Raw genomic sequence first — 13,179 nt, 5'->3', positions numbered from 1 at the left:
CTTCAACCTGATCTCTAAGTTTGCTTTATTTAAAAAACTTTAGTATGAGAGCTAAAGTTGTTCTGAAATCACCAAATCCAGCTGTTTAAATAATAAGCATAAGCATCAGATCTGTTAACAAAAAATTATCAGATTTCAGTACAAGTTTTAGGGGTTGAGTTTCTGCTTCATAAACCCAGCCCTGCTTTCAACATTTATGGTTACCCAAAAAACGTTTTGGGTGTACAAATGCCATGTGTTTTGATGACAGCTATTTGCATCTCAACTGTAAGACAAATAATTTGCTCAACAGGTTTGAGGAAGAACATATCTAAAAATATCTCACCTTCTAAAAATCATAGGGTAGATAATTTCTTGATGTAATCATTCCTCTTTAGGCTCTGTTTTCCTTTCCCAAATATTTTATTCCAGAAAGACATGTCCCATAATCCTCTATTGTAGGTATTAAAACAATAGGATTCTGGGATATTTAGTGATAAATAAGCCCCAACATTTGAAGAGGACTTATGAATAAAGTAATGTAATTTAAAGATTGTGCTTTATATAAGCTGTTCAGTCAGCTATTATTCTTTGAGAATAATACTTCCAATCCCAGTAACATATTACCCTTAAATGAAGGATTGTGAAATAGGCTATCTTTTGATTTGTTCCATCCCAATTGTAACAGGTAATAAATAGTAAAAGAAACTAAATAAAGCAAAAGGGGTGTTATATTGAGTACTACTACAGAAATATAGCAAGAGGTTAGGTTACAATAGTAAAACCACCAGAATGTATGTAAAAAGAATCATAGCTTTGTGGAGGCAGTGATACTACTACTGTCATCTTTACCAAAGCTCTTAGCCAAGCTTTTTGTTATTTTCTTAACTTGCAAAACTCTTCTTCTCAAATAACCAGTGTTACATATATTGTTCAAGAGTTCGCAGATTGTTTCAACTCATAAGAAGAAGCCAAACCATCAGAAGATATAACAGCCTTCCTCAACTCTAATTTTCTCCAGCCAGCCCAGCTAAACTCATGGTGGCTGAGGATGATGGGAACTGCACTGGGTGGAGGAAGTTTGTAATAGAAGTTGCAGAAACAGAGACCCATAGGTCTATAAGGCTGCATGTTATCTGCTAACCCAGTGGTTCTCAACCTGTGGGTTCCCAGGTGTTTTGGCCTACAACTCTCAAAAATCCCAGCTAGTTTACCAGCTGTTAGGATTTTTGGGAGTTGAAGGCCAAAACATCTGGGGACCCACAGGTTGGGAACCACTGTGTTAACCCCAGGAAATATTACTGAATAGAATTCTGCTTCTAGGTTTTGTAGTTGAAAAGTCAATGTCTGGTCAAAAAGGCAATTGTTTTCAAATGTGAGGACAATCTGGCTGTGATATCTTTCACCCCATTGATTACCAGGGCTGATTCAACTGATCTGTCTGGCCAAGCATGTGTCCCTTCTTCCCTCACCACTCCATGTGTTTTCCTCCCAAAATGGCAAGCCCAGTGGAAGAAGACAACCAGCAAGAACAGTGGTTCTCAACTTTCCTAATGTCATGACCGCTTAATACAGTTTCTTATGTTGTGGTGACCCCAACAATAAAATTATTTTCATTGCTACTGTAATTCTGCTACTGTTATGGATCATAATGTAAATATTTGATATGCAGGATGTATTTTCATTCACTGGACCAAATTTGGCACAAATACCTGATGTATTCAAATACCAAATTTGAATACTAGTGGGGTTGGGAAGGGAATGATTTTGTCATTGGGAGTTGTAGTTGCTGGGATTTATTATTAACCTACAATCAAAGAGCTCTCTAAACCCAGCCCACAATGGATCTGCACCAAACTTGGCACACTACCTACATGGCCAACATAGAATATTGGTGGGGTTGGGGGGGTTGTTTTTGAATCCTGGGAGTTGTAGTTCTCAGAAACAGTTATAGTCTCAGAAACAGCCCTCCCCTTGGCTGAAAGGCCAGCTGAAAGGCTAACCACAGCAGCAGGAGGGCTTTTGGTGGGAGAATTTTCTGCCCATTTCCAAAAAGGAAGAGAGGGACAGGAGGAGAGATCCTCCGCATTTTCTGCCAGAAGGGTTCCTAAGACCATCAGAAATATATGTTTTCTGGTGGTCTTTGGTGACTCCTCTGACACCTCCCTATGACCCCTGGATTGAGAAATGCTGAGCTAGAAGGGGTGCATTCTTCTTTGGACAAGGGTATATGTGTGCTTCCCTGCTAGAACCTTCAAACTAACAGAATAGGGCCCGGGACCATGCAAAGAGGAATTAGTCATGAGTAAGTTTACATAAGTGAAGACACAACCACTGATTTGTTAGAGTAGCACAGATCACTTGCTGTGCCCTTGCCTGCCTGCCTGCCTGCCTTCCTTCCTGCCTTCCTTCCTTCCTTCCTTCCTTCCTTCCTTCCTTCCTTCCTTCCTTCCTTCCTTCCTTCCTTCCTAATCTTGTGGTATGTATGACTGAAGAATGATCATTATAATTTCTAATACGGCACTTACAAATGTTCCATGGAAAAAGATTGGTTCACTGCTTCGTTTCAGAATTTTTGTGGTCTGAACTCTATGCAAAATACTTCTGCAAAACATAGTAGTACATTTCAGAAGACCCGGGTCTTTCGAGCTGTTGGCACTGTGTGGCTTGGGCCCAGGGATCACGTTGCATGACTTCTGGTCCCAATTCACACAGGTGTCTTGGCATTTTTGTGCTCCTGGAGCCCGAAAAACCCAAGACAGCCGCACCTCCTTTTTGCTCAGTAAAACATGAGCTTTCTGGGGCATTTGTGGACTGTAATGGTTTTTTAAACCCAATTGGGCATGCATTAAAGTCCTGCGTGGAACCACCCTCAGTTAATATTTATGGCTGAAATGGATTGTAACCCTGGACTCTCAGAGTTCTAGTGCAACATTCAGAATGTTTTATCTCATAATCTAATGAGATGGATAAATGAATGTAAATATACAATGTAAACTATAGCTAAGAGTGGTATCCAACTTTGAATCTGAACATATTAATAACATCTGTAGAACTGATTTGTTTTATATTTATTTAATGTAGAATATACACCAATTCAATTTAGAATTACTGCCCCATCACATGGAAGCCACCTGCCCCCAATTAGTGAGTGGTTCAAGTATAAGAGGGCCATAACAGCCAAGTTATATTTGATGAAGGAAAAGCAAGTCTTCTTCCTAGCTACAAACATTTCTTATCCTGGGAAATTTAATCACCATTGGATCTGGACTATAAAACAATGTATGTTTTCTCAATCAGTTTTTAACTATGAATTTTGAACTCATGTCCTGTGTTTCCTGTATTCTAATCTTTGTTCTGTTTTTTAGTATATATTTCATAAAATATATTTTAATATATAGTTTACATCATATTTTTTAATGATGTGTTTTTAACTGTGTTATGCCCTGCCTCAAGGAGAGGCGGGTAAAAAATAAACACTATTTTCTTCTCTCCTCTTCCTCCTTCCCTGGGTCCAGATAGGCCTAGGACATATCTGCTCTTCTAAATGAAGATGAAGACGTAGTAAAAGTTCACATTTTGTAAAGGAACTATTTGGGCTTCCCAATTGTAAGGAGACAAAACATGGATAATTTGGGTTGGGGGGGGGGGGGTTCCTTTGCACTTAATCAAGGTCAAAAAATAAAAAGAAAGGCAGCAGATCATGCAAATGGCTATTGAGATAAAGATACCATTAGTTTGAAAAACATGCGCAGTATAGACTCGTAATGCAGTTAAATTCAGTCAAATTGCACTACATGCAGTCAAATTGCAATGTGGATGTGCCTCTGCTAACCAGTATGATTTAGCATCTCATCAAACTACTTTATTTCAGATCTGTATGATATAGTCATGGAGGTGTCATAATTATGTACTATGAAAAACTCCAGATGCAGACAACCTTCAACGACCCACTGTCTTTTATCAAAAATGACCTGGACATTTCTTCTTTCACTCAAAACAATTGGATGCTCTTTCTTCTTTATTGCATTGTTAGAACAGTCTTTCTCCAGCTGCATTGCTTGGGATGAAGCCTGCAGGTGTTACCCATTGTAATTAAATAGTTTGAGGGCTGAAAAGCTGAGGAAATAATTTTATCTCTCCCTTGACAGCTGTACAGACTTGTCTGGGTTTTTCATTTGTTCCAGCACATTATAATTAAAGCCAACCTATGTGGCTAGTGCTACTTATCTGGATTCCCCAGTTCTTCAGCTGTAGTAAAAGCCATGGGACAACCTTGCATGCGGTGAAAGTGAAGGATTCATCCGGGCTGTCCTTTGAATTTTCACCTCAACAAGGCTTCTAAACAACATCTCTGGCAATGAGCTATATGGACAGTAATTCATATTGACCCAAGTGTTGGAATAAGACTTTTTTAAAAATCTTCAAAGTGCTTAGCAGCTGTTCTGTAATTAAAGTGCCGTAGAGTCATCTCATTGCATAATTTCAGGATCCCATGGCAAGCTTTTGTGAGAACAAGGCAGAGATTCTTCAGCTACATAAAACACACAGGATAACTACTAGCTACCATCACTTTAATCATATTTAATAGAGAATGCTGAACAGAGGCCATTCAGTTTTTAAAAGACATGTGATATCAAACACTAGCATATTCAGTTCACCTTAGTAAAATGGAAAGCTTTCCTTGGTATCGAATAGACCACTGATTGTCTGAAAATGTACTTTAGTTTTATAACTTAGTCAAAGAGTTTCTCAGCTTTCATTTCTATCCTCCACTCCTTGGATGTCTGTGTAAACTAGAAACCACCTGAAATAAATTTTCTCCTCTGCATGAAAGTATTCCCAATCCAATTTTCCATATTGTTCGTATATTGCAGTGAAACATGAACCAAAGTGCCTTGCCCACTTCCAATCACTCCTCTAGCTCTAAGAAACTTTTATTCATCTGAGACTATGAATCAGAATGTTTTTTATTCTTAGGACATTTCGTATGACACAATTATAATACTATATTCCATTTTAACTGTCATGGCAGCATCCTATAGAATTCGCAGTTTGGATTTTGAGGAGGAAGTAGGTGTCTTTGGCAGGTACCCTATATACTCATGTTTAAATTATCCTCATTTGTATGTTAAGAGTAGGTTTGAAGGCTAAAATTATAGATTTTGATATGGACAAGTCAAGGGTCATGGATAAGGAAAAAACACTAAATGCTGCTCCAAGGCGCCTGACACCACAATTTCCCTGCCAAGGCATAAAAAAAAGATCAGAAGCAGCACCTTGGTAGAGACAGTAGAAGGAGTACTTCTTGCAGGATGAGCTTTTGCTACTCTGTTCAGAGAAGGGATGTTTCCTTTTTGGATAAGCTAATGCATGGTACTAACATTGATCTTTGAATAAGTCAGCACAGGTTTTTGAGGTGATTTTCACTACAATTTCTAGATTTTTGAATGAGTATATAGGGTACTTTTAAATGCCTCTCCCTAAATAGGAAATCCTAGGATTTTATAAGACTGTGGTGTTACCAGATGACACAAGGGACAAGGCTACTGACCCTTTAATGCCTGTATAGGAGAGGGAATTTCAGCACATATGACAAGCAACATCAGCTAGAATTTCCTTTCCTGCAGAAAGATCAAAGGTATGGGAATCCTTTATTTCTCTTTGCTACTAGGTGTGACAGTTAAAATGGAATATAGTATTATAACTGTGTAATGGGAAAGGGCACTTACAGCTGGGAAAGTTACTTGTATGAGAAGACTGAATATAAAGGCATGCTGAAACTATCAGTAATTGAACAGTGGAAGATTGATTGCCAAAATTCAATCTCAAACACCACATAAAAGTGGCATGTTGTGATTATTTACCTGTCACTGTACCTAGTCTTAAAAAACAGCTAATTTTGGCCATAGACAATATAGGAAGTGATGTCAAATTAACATGCAGCCCACTAGAGGAGTTAAGACTGAAAAAATGATCCCAATTTATTATACAATTGTTTACCCCTGATACAAATATCATACATATTTGTCATATATCATACAAGTCCACCTAGGTTTGAACCCAATCTTTCATCTATTTTGGGCACCTCCTCAAACAACACTGCATTTTTGCTTTTTTATGTGTGTTCTAGAATTCCCATTTATCAATTGATGTTGATAGAACTTGATATTTAGAATTTTGCTGACATCCTGAACACTTTTTGTTCACATTTAGGTTCAGCTGGCTCAGTTTGGCCTGGAAAGAGATGAATCTTATAAGCAATGAGACTTCATAGCCAAGTTTCACCTTACTATGTGCTAAAACTGAGTAGAACATAAATTTAGCCAGGAATATATTTGATTTCTATGGAAATAATTCAAAAAAATTGCTGAAAGAATTAAAATGACTGAAAGCTCAAATATGTTCAGAGTCCTGGCAATCTTCTTGGATCAGGCATCAGAGTATCCTGAGGTTTTCTTTTGCTCAGTCCCCCCACCCACAAAGCATCTAGCATAATAAATGTTTCTTCCACAAGAACATTGCTTTTAAGAAAGGTCTTTATGCTTCATGAAAATGAAGCCAAAATTATTCAAAAGTAGTGTTCCTTTATATACTGAGTGACATCACTAAAGTATGTTATCTTTTCAAAAGAGGTGAAAACAAACCAAGAGCAACAACTCACCTTTGCTGTTTATACTCTGGTGGAAACATGCATTGGCTTACCCTCACATTTATGCTATTTTAAGAACTAGTCATCATTTCTGAAGCTTTGTGCACTTTTCCTGTTATTTGAAAGTATTACGCAAAACCATAAACATAGCAATATATCAGAGTAAGTTTCTGCCAGTAAGAGACTGTTTGTATTCTTTTTTTGTTTTAATTTTTTCTCAGTTCTTGTTTTTAATAGGTGGAGAGATTTTTTTCTTTGCCATTTTACAGAGCGTTGAATTCACTGAAGTAAATAAAAGGGATTATTGGAGGTAAAATCAGTAGAGGGTGGCTACATGTGCAACATTTTGATCGTTGTCCTATGTAATTTTGCTATATCTCATATTTCCATATCCCTGATCTTATACATGTTTTTTAGAAGGCAAAAAAAAAAAAAATCCCAGCCCATGCCAGGCAGCTGAGTCTGAAAGCGTTTTCCCCACTGTATCATTATAGGGAAATTTGAATGGCAGTTCCATGCACTAGATGATGATGGTGATGATGTTTGTTTATACTCTGCTTTTTCTCTCCACAAAAGAGACTCAAAGTGGCTTACAATAAAAGCCTTTCAATACAATTTAAAATAAAAAAATGTACAAACACTAAAGCAGAATTAAATATCAATTGTTTTAATTAAAAATGAACAGTTTAAATCCTTAAAAGTGATTTTTTTTTCAAAGCCAAAACTACAACACCCTCTGACTTGACCTTAAAACCTCCTGAAGACATTAGGGCCTGGCCAGGCTTCTATGAGGAGATGCAGTCAGCCAAATAGCCTGGACCTGAGCTTTATAGGGTTTTAAAGATCATTATTAGCACTTTGAATTGTGTCCGGAAACAATCTGGTAGTCAGTGGAGCTACTGCAACAGGGGGGTTGTCCGCTTCCTATAGTCAACCCCAATTAGCAACCTATCTGCAGCTCTTTGGAGATGCTGCTGCTGATGATGAAAGGAGCATACAGGTTTCAGGAATAGTTCTTATTGATCTGCTTGGGTCCCAACTGTTTCCCAAAGAAGTCCCCCTAGAGAAGCATATGTTTGTATCTACACATCTGTCAGAGATTGAAATGTTATTCAGGATTCCTAACATTTTCATATTAGTTGATTTTTAAATATTTTATAACATATTTGTGTTAATGTTATTCATTATTTAATGAGCAATGTATTAGTAATGCATTATTAATGTGTTAATTTTAATTAGTTGTTGTTGCTGCCATTGTAGTTACTATTCAATAGCTTTAAATTTTTTAAATAGCCCCAAGGACAACTTCTTTGCTCCATTCTACATGCAGCACATAACTGGAATGGCAGGCTTTGTAGATCCTACTTTAACACTGGCATCAAGATGGCAAAGAATTTCTTCACCATACCTGAGGGCATCAGGCTAGATTAGAAAATAGAAAGAATTCTGCCCTGCTTGAGTTGATTGCCTCACTTTGCCTAATGGTTAGGGTTAGACCTGATCCTAACAGATTCTAACCCATACACTCATTTTTCCACTGGAGGTGTCATATTGCATGACTTATCCAGGATAAGGGACAAAAAATATCCACTCAACTACTTATTTGTAGGAAATAAATCCCGGACTTTATATAAACCTTTTCTGATTATATGCATCTGGCATTAACCAACATCTGTACCTCAGCAGTATCAGTAAAAATAGTAGATTCATATCCACAGAAGCTCATGCTAAACGAATCAGTTTGGATCCTTTTACATCATAGAATTATAGCACTAAGATTCCACTTTAACTGCTGTGGTTGCAATCTATAGAATCCTGGGATTTGCAGTTTAGGGAGGTGTTTTTGAACTTTCAGTCTGAGATTTCTAGTGATAGTGCTTGATTGTTTCTTTCTCGGCCTTCTTTTCTACTTCATTTGAAACAGACTAACATAGTTATATCTCTGAAAACTGCTAAGCCAGAGGTCCCCAAACTAAGGCCTGCTGGCCGGATGCATCCCTTTAAGGTCATTTTCCTGGCTCCGCCCTAAACCTTAGCTGTAGGGTCTCCCTAACTCTGAAACAACTTGAAGGCACACATCAACAACATTTCTCATTAACTTGAATATCTCATCAGTTAAAAGCAGGCCCATACTTCCGATTGAAATGCTGGTAAGTTTATGCTGGTTAAAATTGTTCGTCATTTTAAATATTGACTTTTTCTTTCATGTTTTTTTTTTTTGGATTACAAATAAGATATGTACAGTGTACATAGGAAATTGTTCATCTTTTTTCCAAACTAAAGTCTGCCACTCCAACAATCTGAAGGACCATAAACTGGCCCTCTGCTTAAAAGAGGCTTGTGTATGTGTGTGGTGTGTCTGTGTCTGTGTGTGTGTATAGAGAGAGAGAGAGAGAGAGAGAGAGAGAGAAGAGAGAGAGAGAGGTAGATTTAAACCCCTCTTTGCAGTTTAGCTGAAAGTGGCTTACAGGGGGAGGAATGTGTTACTTGGAAAAAACATAAACCTTTACAAAACCATTTAAATACAGACTAAACACATTCAGAATAACCTCAGATACCTCATGGCTTTCTCCAAATGATAAAAGAAATAAACACCCTTTAGTTGACGTCAAAGTATGGAGAAGGTGGTAACATGCGCTTGTTCAAGGACCTAACAAATAAGGAAGAGCCCAACTCAAGCAGGATGCTTTTGCCGATGTTTATAAGCAAATGAAAAAGAAGTTGGATTTAGGTTTGGCTGAATCATGGGAATTATCTCAGTCTGTTTCACCATTAGCAAATATTTAGATGATCAGCATGCTTTAAATATAGTTCCTGTGGAGGAAAAACGTTAACAGTTTTTACTCAGTGTGCATGTGCAAGGAGGGAACTTTATCCTTTAAAGTATAAAAGAGAGTTTCTTGATGCAACTTCCCAGGGAAGTCTCTTACGCTGGCCCCTCTGAGATGAATGGGGGTTGTGTAAGAGCTCAGCTCCATAGTCGGACTCAGACACAGTTGAAAATAAATATGGGGTTGCGCAAAAACACAGCTGTGTTTTCCTCGCTCACCTCCCTTCCATCTCAGTTTTCAGCAGGCCTGACAAAGGAGATGCTCCCAATGGACTACATTCAAATGCATCTTATATCCAAACCTTTCTGTGCTCTTGAGTTGTTTTTCCATTTTGGCCAATAGCTTTTTGATTGTCTCTTCCTTTACTAGACTCAGTCAACAACTTTAATATTGAGAACTTTCATACAGGCTGCCCGTCTCTTGGTGCTGATATATATTTTTTTCTTATTTCAGACTTGTTAACCTTTGCCAGGTAGCAAAAACAGTCCAACTTACACTGCACAGATGGATGTCATGATTTCTTCTGCTCTGGGTACTTGCCACTGCTTGGGAATCAAAGGTGAGGATGATAGTGATGGAGGAGGAGGCAGAGGCAGCACCAGCAGCACTTTGATGAGAGATTTTAAACAAACATTTCTTGACTCTACTTATACTGACATGCATATTGCAGGAATCTGCTTATAGTGCATAAAATGGCCACATCTTTTCTATGTATAATTTGTAAAATTAGAGTAATTTGTATGATATGCAAACTAGTAGCCTAGATTTTAAGAAATGAAATAGGGTGACCATACTTGAAAATATTAACCTTGTGTGCACACAGTAGAATGAATGCAGTTCAATACTAATTTAACTGTCATGGCTCAATGCTAGGGAATTTTGGTGAGGTACTAGCAACCTTTGGGCAGAAAAGGTTAAAGATCTTGTAAAACTACAACTTCTAGGTTTCCATAACTTTGAACAATGGCAGTTAAAGTCAAACTGTAGGTGCACTCTTTGTTGGAGTTCAAAGTTAAGCAGGATCAGAATCTCAAGATAAGTCTGGAAAATAATTCTGCCCGAAACCCAGGAGATCTGCTTCCAATCAGAGTTGACAATACTGATCTAGGCAGACCACTGGTGTGACTCATGCATTCCTATAAGAAAAGATTCTGATGTATAGCTTTGAATGTTAAAACATTCTAAAAGAACATGCAGGAGACATTTCCGTGATTGACACCATGCCCTCCCAGTTCAAACAGTGTGTGATTGCTGAGCTAAAGAGATGGGTTTGATTTCACATATTATTTGCAAAGCATTTACCCCCCCCGCCCCAATGTCACCACACATATCCAGATTTTGCAATGGGGCGGTATGCTGAGTACCCTTTTAAGTAACAGGTGACACCTCCAGTGGAAAAGAGTGTCAGAATGTTCTGCCAGTTGAGTGATCTGATTAGCTTCAGGTGCTTTTTAAAAGAAGAAGCTTGCCTATCGCCAAAGGAATTGAGACATGACTCACAAATGTGTAACTAAGCTGCCTCAGACCATAATCTCGATGTTCCCAGTGGGTGTCACTATAATGAGGGAACAATCAAAGCTCTGTCATAAAATAGGCTAGTGCATTTGATAGCAGCATGATCTTTTGGGATGGCAAGGGACTCAAGCCTTTTGGCAGGACTTCTTGATGTCATCGACAAGGCCAGAAATATGCAATGTTTATTCAACTTCATTAACCATGTTAGTGATTTAGTGAGGACAGGATGCGTGATGATAATGTTCTTTTAAGAAAGGGTTCCTTTTCCTTACCCATCTTAATTAATATTTAAGAATTTTATCACATGCAAGTGCAAACCGGCATTAAATCATAGAATCATAGAATCATAGAATAGTAGAGTTGGAAGTGACCTCATGGGCCATCCAGTCCAACCCCCTGCCAAGAAGCAGGAAATCGCATTCAAAGCACCCCCGACAGATGGCCATCCAGCCTCTGTTTAAAAGCCTTCAAAGAAGGAGCCTCCACCACAGTCCAGGGAAGAGAGTTCCACTGCCGAACAGCCCTCACAGTGAGGAAGTTCTTCCTAATGTTCAGGTGGAATCTCCTTTCCTGTAGTTTGAAGCCATTGTTCCGTGTCCTAGTCTGCAGGGCAGGAGGAAACAAGCTTGAAAGCAGGACTATCACCTTTTGTGACAATACCTATGGCATGATATTGTGTTTCTGCCACCTCCCTACAATAACATTGTTTTCTGCTATTGACTAAACAAGAATGCTTGCCATTAGTCCAAGATCATGCCACAGACATGTCATGTACCTAATGCTACAAGCCTGTTCAGTTTCTATGTTGACATGCTACTCTTCCCTGCTCTCTCTCTCTCTCTCTCTCTCTCCCTCTCCCCCCTCCCCCCCCCCCCCAAATTAAGTCAAGCTTTAACAATCCCTATACTTTGCTGGAATAGTGAAGCTGACTTTAAAAAATAATTTTTAAAAACTGTATCAGTAAATCATTGCAGTTGCATGGCTACAAAGGGGTGTAATAGTGAGGATGATCTTTCACTTATGCTATATAACATTTAAGATAAAAGAAAGGAAGAAAAGAAAGAAGGAAAGAAAGAAAGAAAGAAAGAAAGAAAGAAAGAAAGAAAGAAAGAAAGAAAGAAAGAAGGAAAGAAAGAAGGACTTTTTTTTCATCCATGTGTCTCAGAATTAAAAACGAACCCATTTCAGGAGGGGAATAAAACTCTGCAATTGGTGCTGGAAATTGCCAGAAAATAATCTGGGGCAATGGAAACATTGTTTAAACATTGATCTACCATACTTCACCAAATCTAAGGCACAATCAAATGTAAGGTGCACCCCAATTTTGAAGCTTTAGTTTTGGGAAAAAAATGTTTCTTAGAATATTATTTAGAGTATCCTTTGCATGCACAATACCTTGTTTTCATTTAAATGTGTAGTACATTTTTTTACAGGGCGAGGAGGGAATGTGAAGAATCTCAGAAGTCACCTTGTCTGCAGGAGTCTATTTTACTAATTGTATGGGCCTTTTGAGGAGGAGGCAGAAGCTGGAATGAAACTTAACTCAAGCAGACAGTAGACAGCCGTCAGACTGAGGACAAAATGATGCAAGTTGGCAGAACCATTGGGGATGGGGCCTTGCCTTTTCCTCTCTCAGTGGAGATATATATATATATATATATATATATATATATATATATATATATATATATATCACCAAACTGGTGAATCTAAGGTGTCATCGAATCTAAGACTCCATTTTTGAAGCCCCTCAAATGGGAAAAAGTGTGCCTAAGATTCAATAAAAATGGTATTAAAAAAACAACGAAGTCCTACAAATACAATGTCCTGACTACGTTTGCTTTAATACGTTCAGTTTATTTTATTTTAAAATATAGTGATTTAAGAATATGAATAAGGTTATGAATGCTACTGCAACAATGTATGCAGACAATCTGTTCTGCGTAGGACAGCTCAATATGCAAGGTGTATTTTTGATAGCACACAGAAGCCAGGATCCTGTTGAAGCCAGAAGTAGGGATGGAGACTATGTATACCCTTCAGAGATTATTGGACCAGGTCCCATGTTATTTTGGCTAGAGCTCGTGAGATCTAAGCTTGGGGCCCTTTTGTGCTAAATAATTATAGTTCATGGTTCCAGTTTAACTGCTAAACTAACATCCTGCAAGATCCTGAAATTTGCAATGTTGAGAGGAACATTTG

At 38.1% G+C, this 13,179-nt stretch overlaps 1 long non-coding RNA gene across 2 annotated transcripts; it reads left to right on the top strand.

The window, feature by feature from the left end:
• The first annotated feature begins 3,160 nt into the window (after nucleotides 1-3,160).
• On the top strand, nucleotides 3,161-12,914 carry LOC103280611 (uncharacterized). Of its 2 annotated transcripts, none has more exons than XR_507429.3 (3): nucleotides 3,161-3,261; nucleotides 9,916-10,021; nucleotides 12,411-12,914. It is a non-coding gene; the product is annotated as an uncharacterized LOC103280611 (long non-coding RNA). The 2 variants fall into 2 exon arrangements; XR_507430.3 differs by lacking the exon at nucleotides 3,161-3,261 and adding an exon at nucleotides 8,304-8,781 and having other exon boundaries at nucleotides 12,411-12,809.
• The last annotated feature ends 265 nt before the right edge of the window (nucleotides 12,915-13,179 follow it).

Source organism: Anolis carolinensis, chromosome 1 (assembly GCF_035594765.1).
Source record: "Anolis carolinensis isolate JA03-04 chromosome 1, rAnoCar3.1.pri, whole genome shotgun sequence".
NCBI classification, from domain to species: domain Eukaryota; kingdom Metazoa; phylum Chordata; class Lepidosauria; order Squamata; family Dactyloidae; genus Anolis; species Anolis carolinensis.
Note: the sequence above shows the minus strand (reverse complement) of the source record. Positions and strands in the feature narration are given on the sequence as shown.